Here is a 10,590-nt window from a genome sequence, read left to right on the forward strand (position 1 = left end):
CCTCGGAAATTATTTTCGATGTATTATTTATAAATAAAATGGGCCACGATCAAAGCGAAAAGTAGAAAAATAAATAATTCAGCCGGGGGGGAAATCTCCAAGATAAATAAAGCATGCATTCTTAGGTGTAGCTTAAGAGCTCGATATACAGACCGCAAACAGCGGCAGCCTCTGGAGAGAGAACGAGGGATTTTGTTTACCGATTCCCGGCCTATGAAAACACCGCGCGAGGAAGAGCCTCCGATGGAATAAGCGAATACGAATGTCTGCCGCTTCCGAGAACGTTTCACTCTGCATGCAATAATATTCCACTACGATAACAAACCATGGTGCAGAAATCTCTTTCGAGGAATTTGAGTTGCGATTGCAATGAATCTTTTTACTCGCAATCGTGTTCGATACACACGCTCTGCTTTTTGACTATAATAATTGTGTCAAATCAGCAAGCTCTGAACTATACACTCCAAACCAAAGCCACAAAACAAAAAACAAACACAGTTACTTTTAAAAACACAACAAAACCCTCCACACTCCCAATATCAATTCTCGCCTGTGCTGCGAGACTAGAGTGTTCCGTGAGCGCTCGTGCAAATCGATCGTTTCCGGCCTCAACAACAGCAGCGAATGGCATTTGGCGTTGGCGGGACCGAGCCAAAGGTTGATCGCGTCGGAGAAGCGGCCCGAGACGGAAAAGTCGTGAGAGACGAGTCACGAGAGGCCTCCCCGATGTGTTTCGCGCCTGAATCATGTGGAGAAAGGCGACGACACGCTACTTGCGAAAAAGCAGTCGCTACTTCGATTAGGATCGCGTGCGCCGAGTGGCTGCTATATAATATGTGTAGGTATTTTTTCACCCTAGCTTTCTCTTATACTGTCGGGGACACGCGGATTTCACATTTTTCGTTAATGGCTCGGATTCAAGAATAACGTAAACATCCCTTCTATATTATCCACGAGCGCGAGCCTCGTGAAAGTCATTTCAGAGTCCCGTCATTATCCGGCATCTCCTCATCTGCACATTTTTCGAGCCTTTTGTGGAAACTCGCGCTGACCCGAGAGATCGTCAGTTTAGATTTCCCCGGCGACTTTTTACCGGACAATAATCGCTCGCCGACGATGACACACGAGCTTTTCGGGGTTAAGCCAATTTGCGGCTTATTAGTTCGCGTTTTCTGAGCAAGACGGGATGACGCAAGGCGCGTATGATACGCTCCGTTTTGTGAGTAAACTTTATTCCGACGACAGTGATAATGATGATGATGATGATGAAAGGGCTAGGGATTTTTGTAGAAAATAATAGCAGGAAATGCTCGTGATTCACTCGAGAGTGAATTTAACTGGAAAAAAGTTCTTTTTTTCTGGCGCAGATAGCGAACTTATCGCCGAGCTAATAATAGAAAGATTTAATTTGTTCGTGCGCATTTAAAAACGCCAACAGCGCTCGCGCAGCAATAATCTGACGATTTCGTCAGACTCGGCGCCTTATCGCGCGAACTGGAAGTGAATAAAAACAGTCATCGTTCGCGAGAGAAATTATAATTTTTTAAATTCAAAACGCAAGAGAAGAATTCGAAATTTCCGCGATTTTCGAGCATCGGCAATACTTACGCACCCATATCGAAACTCCCGTTAATGATAATCATCTCTACACAGGCGCACGCTTATGCGCGAGAGCTGCAATATCCTGATAGATAACTAAAGCGCGTCGGTTTAATCTCGCGCATAAATATTCCGAATACACGTATCCAGATAAACGATTAAAATCGCTCGGTAAATCTGCAAGCGAGCAGAGAAATTTCGCGAGCGAGTCTGTGTATGAATTGCGCGTGAGTGCGCAGATGGACCGGGAAACGGTTTGTACATAAGGGATTTGCATAACGGCCGCCAGAACCCTTTTACTGTTCGATAAATCTCGGCTTCATTTTTTTATTAGATAAACTGTGCGCACGGGTTCGAATTTTCTACGCAGACAATGTCCGAGGAAAAATACAAGAGACACACAAGTGCGCTTGAAGCGGAAAATAATGCAGCCGCTTTACGGCTGTCTGGCTGCTCGCGATCGTATAAGTCAGCGAGACGATCGGTAAAAGTCGTTAATAAATTTTCGTGCGCCATTTGCATAAACTAGTCGGAGCTCGCTAGGCTCCATGCACTCGCAAGAGAGTAAGAGGAAAAGGAGAATCGCGCGCGCATTAAAAGCCTTGCGCTCGCTGCGAGTCTTGCGCAAGATTTTGCGGATCTCGAGGAGCAGATCTTTCTCACACGTTATGCTCTCGAACCTTTCTCTCTGTCTCTCTTTCTCATTCGCCGTTTTTCTCCCGCGCGTTTTTTTCATTCCTCGAGAGATGTGCGCGAGGGACGCGCGCGCATTCAAGGTGAGTTTCGATTCGCTTTTACTCGGCTTAATTTTATGGTTTTCCTCTCGGGTAATTAGAATCGCCGGTACACCGGGGCTTTTTGCGTCGCTCCACGCTCTCGAGGATATTATTACTATATGTTACGCGTGAGAATCGTCAGAGTGAATTTTTTGGTGGAAATCGTTCGTCGTGCTTGACGAAATTAAGAGGCTCGCGTTTGATTAAAGCGGACAGTAAGAAAAAATAATTAGTCTTTGGCGTTAATACTCATTAAACTTACGCGTAGCAACCGGCTTTAATTAATTCGAATGTATTGACACTCGAATTAATTACGGCGCGATTAAGATTAAAATTAAAGGTATCGCTAATTGAATGTCATCGCGTCAAAGTTACACTAATTAGACATAATTGGCGTCGATAAAAAGAAAGCAATGATAAGTATTGGAAATGAAAAAAAAAAAACATCGACCTAAGCTGCGCATTTCACATTCAAAGCCCGACAGCGGAGAGCGTCGGGCGCCCGCGTGAAACGCCGTCAACAGGAAAGAACAAAGGACGAATGTATACGCAACGCTCGCGCGCGCAGTCCATGACATAGAAGCCGACTTCCCCCTCTACAAAATTTCGCAAAGTGTACGCGCACTCGGCGTCCAGCTCCGAAAGAAAAAACTAATCTTGATTAAAAGCCGGAGTAGTCTCTCGCGCACCTGGTAAGAGGCAAGCTTAACAGCTAAAAATTTATTATCCTATCAAGCCTCTCTCTCTCTCTCTCTCGCGAAACACCTCCGTCCTCTGCGCGATAGAAATCGCAATTTACTATTCCCTCGCGCTCGCAGCAGCGTCTATCTCTCCTCGTAACGCCTGCAAATCCCGTATAGGCGCAAATAAAAGAGGGAAAGGGAGAGAGAAATAAAATGAAGCTGGCCCACGCGCTCGATCGAAGAAAGAAAGAGAAAGAGAGCGAGCAAGAGGACAATGTCGTTTCCGTGGAAACCTTGACAGCGTTTTAAATGCACGTCAACTCCTCTCGCATGCAAAATTCGCCACAAAGCAGAGGCGCACTTCTGGCTCTCTTCAGAAACGAAGAGCAGCAGCGCAGCAGGTATATAAGAAAGACTACGCGATGGGAGAGCTGAAGACCTGACACGACCGCGTGGAATGACAACAAAGTGAGCGCTGGTGGATAGAAGAGAGTGTCTGTGCGCGCCTCTACCTGTGTGTGCGTGCGTGAGAGAGAAAGAGAGGCGAGGTTTACGGAAGAGAAGCGTATAAGCGGACAGGAGAAAACGAGGGTTCACCTTGGGGGAAATATTTTTGCCCAGCGTGCTCTTACTGTAGCTCCACTCGGACGGGCTGAACTTTTTCGCTTCTCATCAGTTGGATCGGGACAATCGGTAATGATCGCGCGACCGTCTCGAAAATAGATTATAATGCAAAGAAATTCAAATGTTTACAAATTAATCCTCATATTTACCAACAATTCTCGGACCAACTCGAAAACAAAACAAAGCAGATGAGCCTGCACCACATAGCAATATCCCAAAAAAAGCTAATCAAGGCCGAAATGGTTATAGCGCACATCCCAGCAGAATCTTCCTCTCCGCGGTTCTCAAATCGTAGCCACACACGCAACCGTCTCTCGGTCGATTCCCGACACTCGCCCTGCGTATACAGTCTATATATCCCCGTCTCTCTCGCCGCCGCGTGTTATATACGCGGCGAGGGTTCGCGCGACCGAGAGAGGGGCGAGATCAAGATGGCGAACGCACAGCCGGCTAGACTCTATACTCTGTCGTAATACGCACGAATTCAGCTGATGGCACTGTAGCACGAGAGAAAAAGAGACAGGCGGTGTGTGCCGATACTTTTTCCCTGAATAATGAGGGCGACGAGACGGCGCCGTCGCTCTTCCTGCGCGCAAAAAAAAATTCTGCGCTCGGCATAATCCTCCTACGCGCGCACAACTCACGAAACCTGCCTGTGCATACGTATTAGTTTAGTCCGATTCTCGAAAATCCTTGGGAAAACGCTTGGGTGGTTGGGTTTTCGAGGAAGGGCAACGGCTCGGATGCGCGGTTTTCTGTCTGTGAACACGTGCGCGCCGCTGCGTGTGTGCACAAGCCGGTAGGTGTGTGTATGTACGCTACTCGACTGAGACATCGTGTCATTATTGAGTGTTTTATCAATTCGAGAGCCGTGGATTAGATTGCCACTGCCGCCGCTGTTGGAACAGCGAAATTGGAGATAATGGCTGACAGGAACTTTATACAAGCGAACTTCATTTCTCGCATTTACTGTTTCGTTCGGAGCGACAGTTTTCAATAGCTTATTATTTTATTGAACGAGACTGGCGTTTGTCAACAAACTGCGTGAAAATTCACGGCACAGCCAAGGCCAATTCTCTCCGAAATTTAAACGCTCTACTATATACGACGATTCTGCTATCTAAGTACACGAAAAATCCCGAGCAACCAACACGTAAGCCAATTCCAGCTGTCCGACAAAAAACGGCAAACCAGTTTTTAATCGAGCGAGAGCCACCCACGAGAGGAGAAGAAGAAGATGCTCTCGCCCGGCTCGAAATTTAATCAGCGCTCGCGGTGCGCCAGCACCAGCGGAGCAGTACACGCACAGGGAGCAGCAGCAGCAGCAGCAGCGCCAGAGAACGCGCGCACGCAGCCAGCCAGCTATCGATTGCGTGCGCCCGTTTTCAAAATGGCGAGGGGGGCACACCGGTCGGGCGCGTGCACACGCGACGAAAGAGAGAGAGAGAGGGCAAACCGACGAAATCGCCGGTATACCGGGTGTGCGCTGCTGAATATAGTGGCTCGCGAGGACCACGTTTTTTTTCGATGCCGGCGAGTAGTTTTTGTGAATTTTCGGCTACAGTCTAGTCGGCGCATGATTCACGACTCCGTTCGTTTTTTTCGAATTTAAACGGGTAGTATTTTATTGATAAAAAAGTCCGCTTCGGTTACCCGGAATTTCAAAGCCGCCCAACGATGACTCATGACTCGCAACGTAATTATTTCGTATAGCAAGTCCCATTGAGGATAGTTCCCGAGCACCCTGTATAAACGTAGGTGTGTGTGTGTGTGTGCCGGGGGCACACCGGCACCTTTTGTGCGTCGCTATGGCAACAGCAACGAAAAGCCCGGTTATCTCTCATAACGCGAGTTGCTCCTTTTTTCGCTCGGAGAGCTGAACAACTCTCCTCATCGCAATAAAAGTAGCAGATCCATCATCGCTTACAGGTTACTCGGACCGTTAGCGCATCTATCGGTGATAAGGAGCGGTTCGTCTAACGGTTGAACCGGGATGATTTTTGCTCGTTTTCCAAAACGAAATCTAACCAAAATCGTTGCCGGCAGTAACGCGCACGAGGCGGCTCGCGCACCGCCGAGTCCCGTTAATCCCGCGTATAGAACAGTCGCACATCGCCGGTTAGCACATCCCTGGCTTCTCTCTCTCTCTCTCTCTCTCTCTCTCTCTCTCTGTCTCTTTCTCTCGCTCGCGCGCTCGGCGGCAGCGGCTGAAAAAAGAAGAACCAAGTCGTCCTCCGTTCTATTGGGAGAGAGAGAGAGAGAGAGAGAGAGAGAGAGAGAGAGAGAGAGACGGAGCGCGAGGGGGAGGAAGAACGCGAGTTCGACCGGCGAAAGAGAAAGGAGGCGCCGGAGGACCAGCATCGAAAAAGGAACGAGAAGCTAATACTTACTCACGAAGGACGAGGGAATATCAACGGCGGCGGCGGCGTCGTGTCCGGAAAAGCCGCGCCGCGCGATCGTAACGGTTTTTCGTTCGCGCGCTCGCAGCGAGAAACAAAGGAAGCGCGGCGGCGGCTACGGCGGCACAGTTTTCAATGCATTTTATAAAACGCCGCACAAGGGTTGCTCCGCATGCGCGTGTTTGCGTTCACGAACTCATCCGAAAGCAAGCCGCTCTAGAGTAGAGGGAGCGCGAGAGAGAGAGAGAGAGAGAGAGAGAGAGAGAGAGAGAAAGGCGGCGGTGGCGTCCGTTTCTCTGAAAAGACGAATTATAATGGGGCAGTGCTTGCAGGCCTACCTCGGGATCTCCCGCTGCTCCTTGTGTAGGATGATCGCTGGCTGACGGATCCGCGCAGCGCAGAGTCTCCTGGTCCTCGGGTGTGTGGTTTTACGCGCGCACTTGTCGCACACAAATTCAAATATCTCACTCTCGCGAAGCAGCGGCAACGCACAAGTTCACTTTCGGCGTGTGTTGGTCTGGTGGTTGCGGGGGCTACTAGGCACTAGAGCTGATCATGTAGTACAAAACTGTCGTGTTTCTGCGCGCTCTCACTGACCCGCTGCACAAGGTTAGCATGTACTTCTCACACTGAGCACTGTATGTATTCCCCTGTGCGTGTGTGTGTGTGAATGTAAAAACTGTGTGTCGGTTAAAAATCAGCGGCGTTAAAAAGGTTGCAAGCGCGCTCCGTGTGCTGCGCCGTGTGTGTGTGTGTGCTGTGTGTGTGTGTAAAAAAAGAAGGGCGTGCGCGTCGGGCGGGGAAACGCTGCACACGCACGAGACAACTGTGCACTCTGCGCGACGGTCGGCGAAAGAATGAGGGCCCGGGACGCCGCGGCCGCTACCGCGAGCGGGAGAGGGAGAGATGGTAGACGGAGCAGCCGCCAGGGGCGGACGCGTTCCCCTCTCTCTTTCTTCCCCACCGCTCCACTCTCTCGCGCTCTAACCGTCTCACAGTCTGTATATCTGTATACACACATGCTAGCGGTGGGAGGAGAGGCACGGGGGTTTTCAAGGGGCTGCTGTGGAGGGGATGCTGCTCTGCGGTGGTTGAAGCCGCTGCGAGCGCGCGCGCTCGCGAGAGAGAGAGAGAGAAAGGATGTGCGGGGAGGCGTGCGGGGGAGAGGGAGGAGCGGCTGCCGCTGCTTATATATGTAGTGCGAAAGACAAGAGTGTGAGAAATAGGATAGTAGTGAGCGAGAGAGTGAAAGAGAAGAAAGGATACGAGGCTGCTGCTCTGCTTACTCTCTTTTTTTTCGGTTTGTTTAATTTTGTTGTTGACTTGGCAGCTCCGATGGGGGTACTTAGTACTTGTAACTTGCAGGCGGTTTGCTTTTCGTTAAATTCTATATATATACACGAGAGTTTATTCGGGGGACGGAAATAGTGTATGGGACAACTGTAGGATGATTAAGAATTTGATTTAATTCTTTTGAAAAGTGAGTCAGTGCAGCAAAACGAGATTTCGAATAAAAATAGTATCAACGTCGCAGTATAGGTTGCCTTTGAAACTGAAGCTGTTCAGCTATTCAAATGAATATTCAGCTCGCTGTATGCGTAAAATAAACGAGCGCGTTCACCCTGCAATTTCACTGTCACGTTTTACGTTTAAATACGAGAGGCTCGTCGGGCTGAATTTAATACTCTGCAAAAGCACACTGCGTTTGAAAAATTTCATGAACAAAACTCACCTATACGCTTTGGAGCCTTATAAAAAGGCGGGAAATTCAAAAACGAAAAAACGTCCTATTTCATAAAAAGAGCGCTACCCTGGTAATTAGCGAATTAAAGTCCCTCGCGAGCTGCTCGCGCGAGGAAAACAGAAAATTAAGAAATACACGTTCGCGGAAGAAGAAGAAGAAGAAGAGTATACCCATACCAGCAGCAGCAGAGCTGGCTGGTGGCGATAGAGGGGAATAGCCAGTGGATGCGCGCGCGCGCGCCTGCGTCTGGACACGAGGGCTACTAGGGTGGGGCCCTCGGACGCGCGGCTACCTACCTACCTATCATCCTTTCTCTCTCTCTCTCTCTCTCCCAGCCAGGAAACTCTGCGGGCCTCCGCTTCTCCTCTCTATACGTATATCTAGTTCTGGCCTGTGGCTACACGTGCACACGTATACCTGTACAGTAGTGCGCGGAGAGAAAGGAAAAAAGAGAGAGACGAAGGAGAGAGGAGGAATATAACGAGGATCGATCCTCCGAGCCGAGAGATCCTTGCTGTACAGGCTCGTATCTTTCCGCGTCTTCTACCCTCTGAAATTAACCGTTGTGAGTATATTCCGTCAGCTCTCGAGAAATTTTATTCGAATAACGACGTCCCATGACTAAAAATCATCACGACACACACACTACCGCACGTTCGATGAATTATCCGAACGATAAACAGCCCGCCCATTCCGACCCTCCTTTCTTAAAGAACAGTCGACTCTCTCCAGCCGCTGCTGCACACGTGTCTTACATCACACGCATGTACGCACGTCGTACATAAAACTCGCGCGCGCCCAATACTCAGGGGTAAAAGCCGAGTGTATTATCCGCGGGTACACCGGTCTTTCGGCTCTAACTCGGAAAAGAGCCGCGCGCGTGTGTACACGCGCCGGCGGAGGTTTTTCATCGGACGGAGAGAGACGACGCCCTTTCGGGCAGGTTATTAGATGTGACGGAAGGCAAAGGCGGCCCTCTTTGCTCTCCCCCCTATATATATATATATATATAATACTCGTTCTTCTCGCGGTCGACTGGCTTTTTCCCACTCCAAGGTTGGACTTTTCTTGTTTAAGGTCAGGAAAATTAGGCTCAACGCAGCCTGAGGGGGGAACGAGGGACAATGCGCGGAGAATGACGTATGTTTTTTTTTTATCGGCGGAGCTCCGCCGCTATACTTATATTCTAGTTTCGACAAATTGAAGGGGATATTTCGGGGCCGAGAGGTCGGCATCGACACTTGTAGGAGTTTTGAGATTTTTTTTTTTTTTTTCATTGTTTGGACAGTGAATAAAAAATAGACGAGGAAAAATTGTATTCCGAGAAACGCGGTTTACATTTACGACACACGCGTTATTACAGGTAGTAATCTCCGTGACTCTCAGTGAGGCGCGCGCGAAAGTTCCTTTTTGAAAAAATATCTCGACAAAATAAAGCTCCGCCGAGATTGAGACTCGTCGAAGCCGATACAGTAGGCACGTGCGCGCCGTAAAACGAGTGGATCCAAGCTCGGAAACGGTTCATTACGTAACGAGTTTTCTCTCTCAGTAGCCACATAGGAGTATAATATTCCCGGCAGCGGCCGCAAAACCCATCGCATTCCTTCGACGCGAGACAGTGACATCGTAAAAGACGTGCGCGGATCGTAAACTTGCGGCTAGTGGTGTGCGTGAGAGCTCCGTACACCATCACTTTTTTCTGCTTTATTTACCGGAAAGCTCGGGAGGCGGATGAAATTTTTCAAGAGACGAGTACATACATTGAAAAAACTTAGGTTTCGAGAAAAGGTTAGGAGCTATGGCAATTTGTCTCGTACATACCGCGTAATATCTCTTTATCCTGTCTCTGGCGCATCTATCCGCGGCTCTCTTTTTCTCGGCGGCAGTTCCAGAAGCGAAAAACGTCAGGCGAGGCGACAGCCGCAGTGACACATACGAGCGCGCGCGCGCTCGCTCTCTCTCTCTTTCTCTCTCTCAGATGCAGTATAGTCCGTATTAGCGAGCCGCATGAGTCACTCGCGCGCGCGCGCGCGCGGCTGAATAATAAAAACAAGCACGAGAGAGGGAGCGTGAAGTTGCTCTCTCGCTCTCCTTTTCGCGCTGATATTCTTCGCAAAACGGGAGGTTATCGCGCGCGGGGCGATATTACGCGGCTGTCCCTCCGTGTTTACGGCAATTGAAAATAACACGGCTATTCTTCAACGTCCAAGAGATATCGCACCGGGGAGGGAGAGTCACGAGATCGTTGGTTTTGAATTTGTTTATTTATACACTTATTCGTAGACACGCACAGGCGCCGCGCTTCGAAATTTAAAACAAACGACGCCGGGAAAATTGATCGCGAAGCCGGCGGAAAAGCAACGAGCGATAATCGAGTTAGTGTCGAAAACAAAGCCGAGAGCCCTCGAACCGCGATTCAAGAGCCGAAGAAGAATTTTCAATAAATGCAGCCGCATGTTCCCTCGACGTGAATCTTTTTGATTTTCGAAAACGCGCGCACACGGCACTGTAATCTCGAGAGTCTCCGCGCGGAGAGAAGACGCGTTTAGTTATATAAAACAGGTTCTCGAAAGCTGACCCGACGAGAGAGAGAGAGAGAGAGAGAGAAGACGCAGCGGAAAAAGGTGGCAATGATGCGCGCTCGCGGAAACTCAACGCTTGCACATTTTGCGCTAGTGTGGCAGACTCTCTCTCTCTCTTTCTCTCGAGGTGCTTTGAGAGAATCCTGCAAAAACGAAAGTCGGAGAAATCTAGCGGTATGCGTG

The 10,590-nt window shown here is 49.3% G+C and overlaps 1 protein-coding gene across 4 annotated transcripts in view; it reads right to left on the minus strand.

The window, feature by feature from the left end:
• LOC100119412 (cell surface glycoprotein 1) overlaps positions 1–9,865 on the minus strand; it is a 59,572-nt gene extending 49,707 nt beyond the window's left edge. The window contains exon 1 of one of the 4 annotated variants that reach the window (XM_008218038.4): positions 9,647–9,865. The gene's annotated coding sequence lies outside the window, so the exon portion shown is untranslated. Of the gene's footprint in view, positions 1–3,831; positions 4,040–6,072; positions 6,173–6,419; positions 6,964–9,646 lie in introns of those variants that run through there. The other 3 variants (XM_001603145.6, XM_032597517.1, XM_008218040.4) reach the window with 3 other exon arrangements.
• Between the last annotated feature and the right edge of the window lie 725 nt (positions 9,866–10,590).

This window comes from Nasonia vitripennis, chromosome 2 (genome assembly GCF_009193385.2).
Source record: "Nasonia vitripennis strain AsymCx chromosome 2, Nvit_psr_1.1, whole genome shotgun sequence".
NCBI classification, from domain to species: domain Eukaryota; kingdom Metazoa; phylum Arthropoda; class Insecta; order Hymenoptera; family Pteromalidae; genus Nasonia; species Nasonia vitripennis.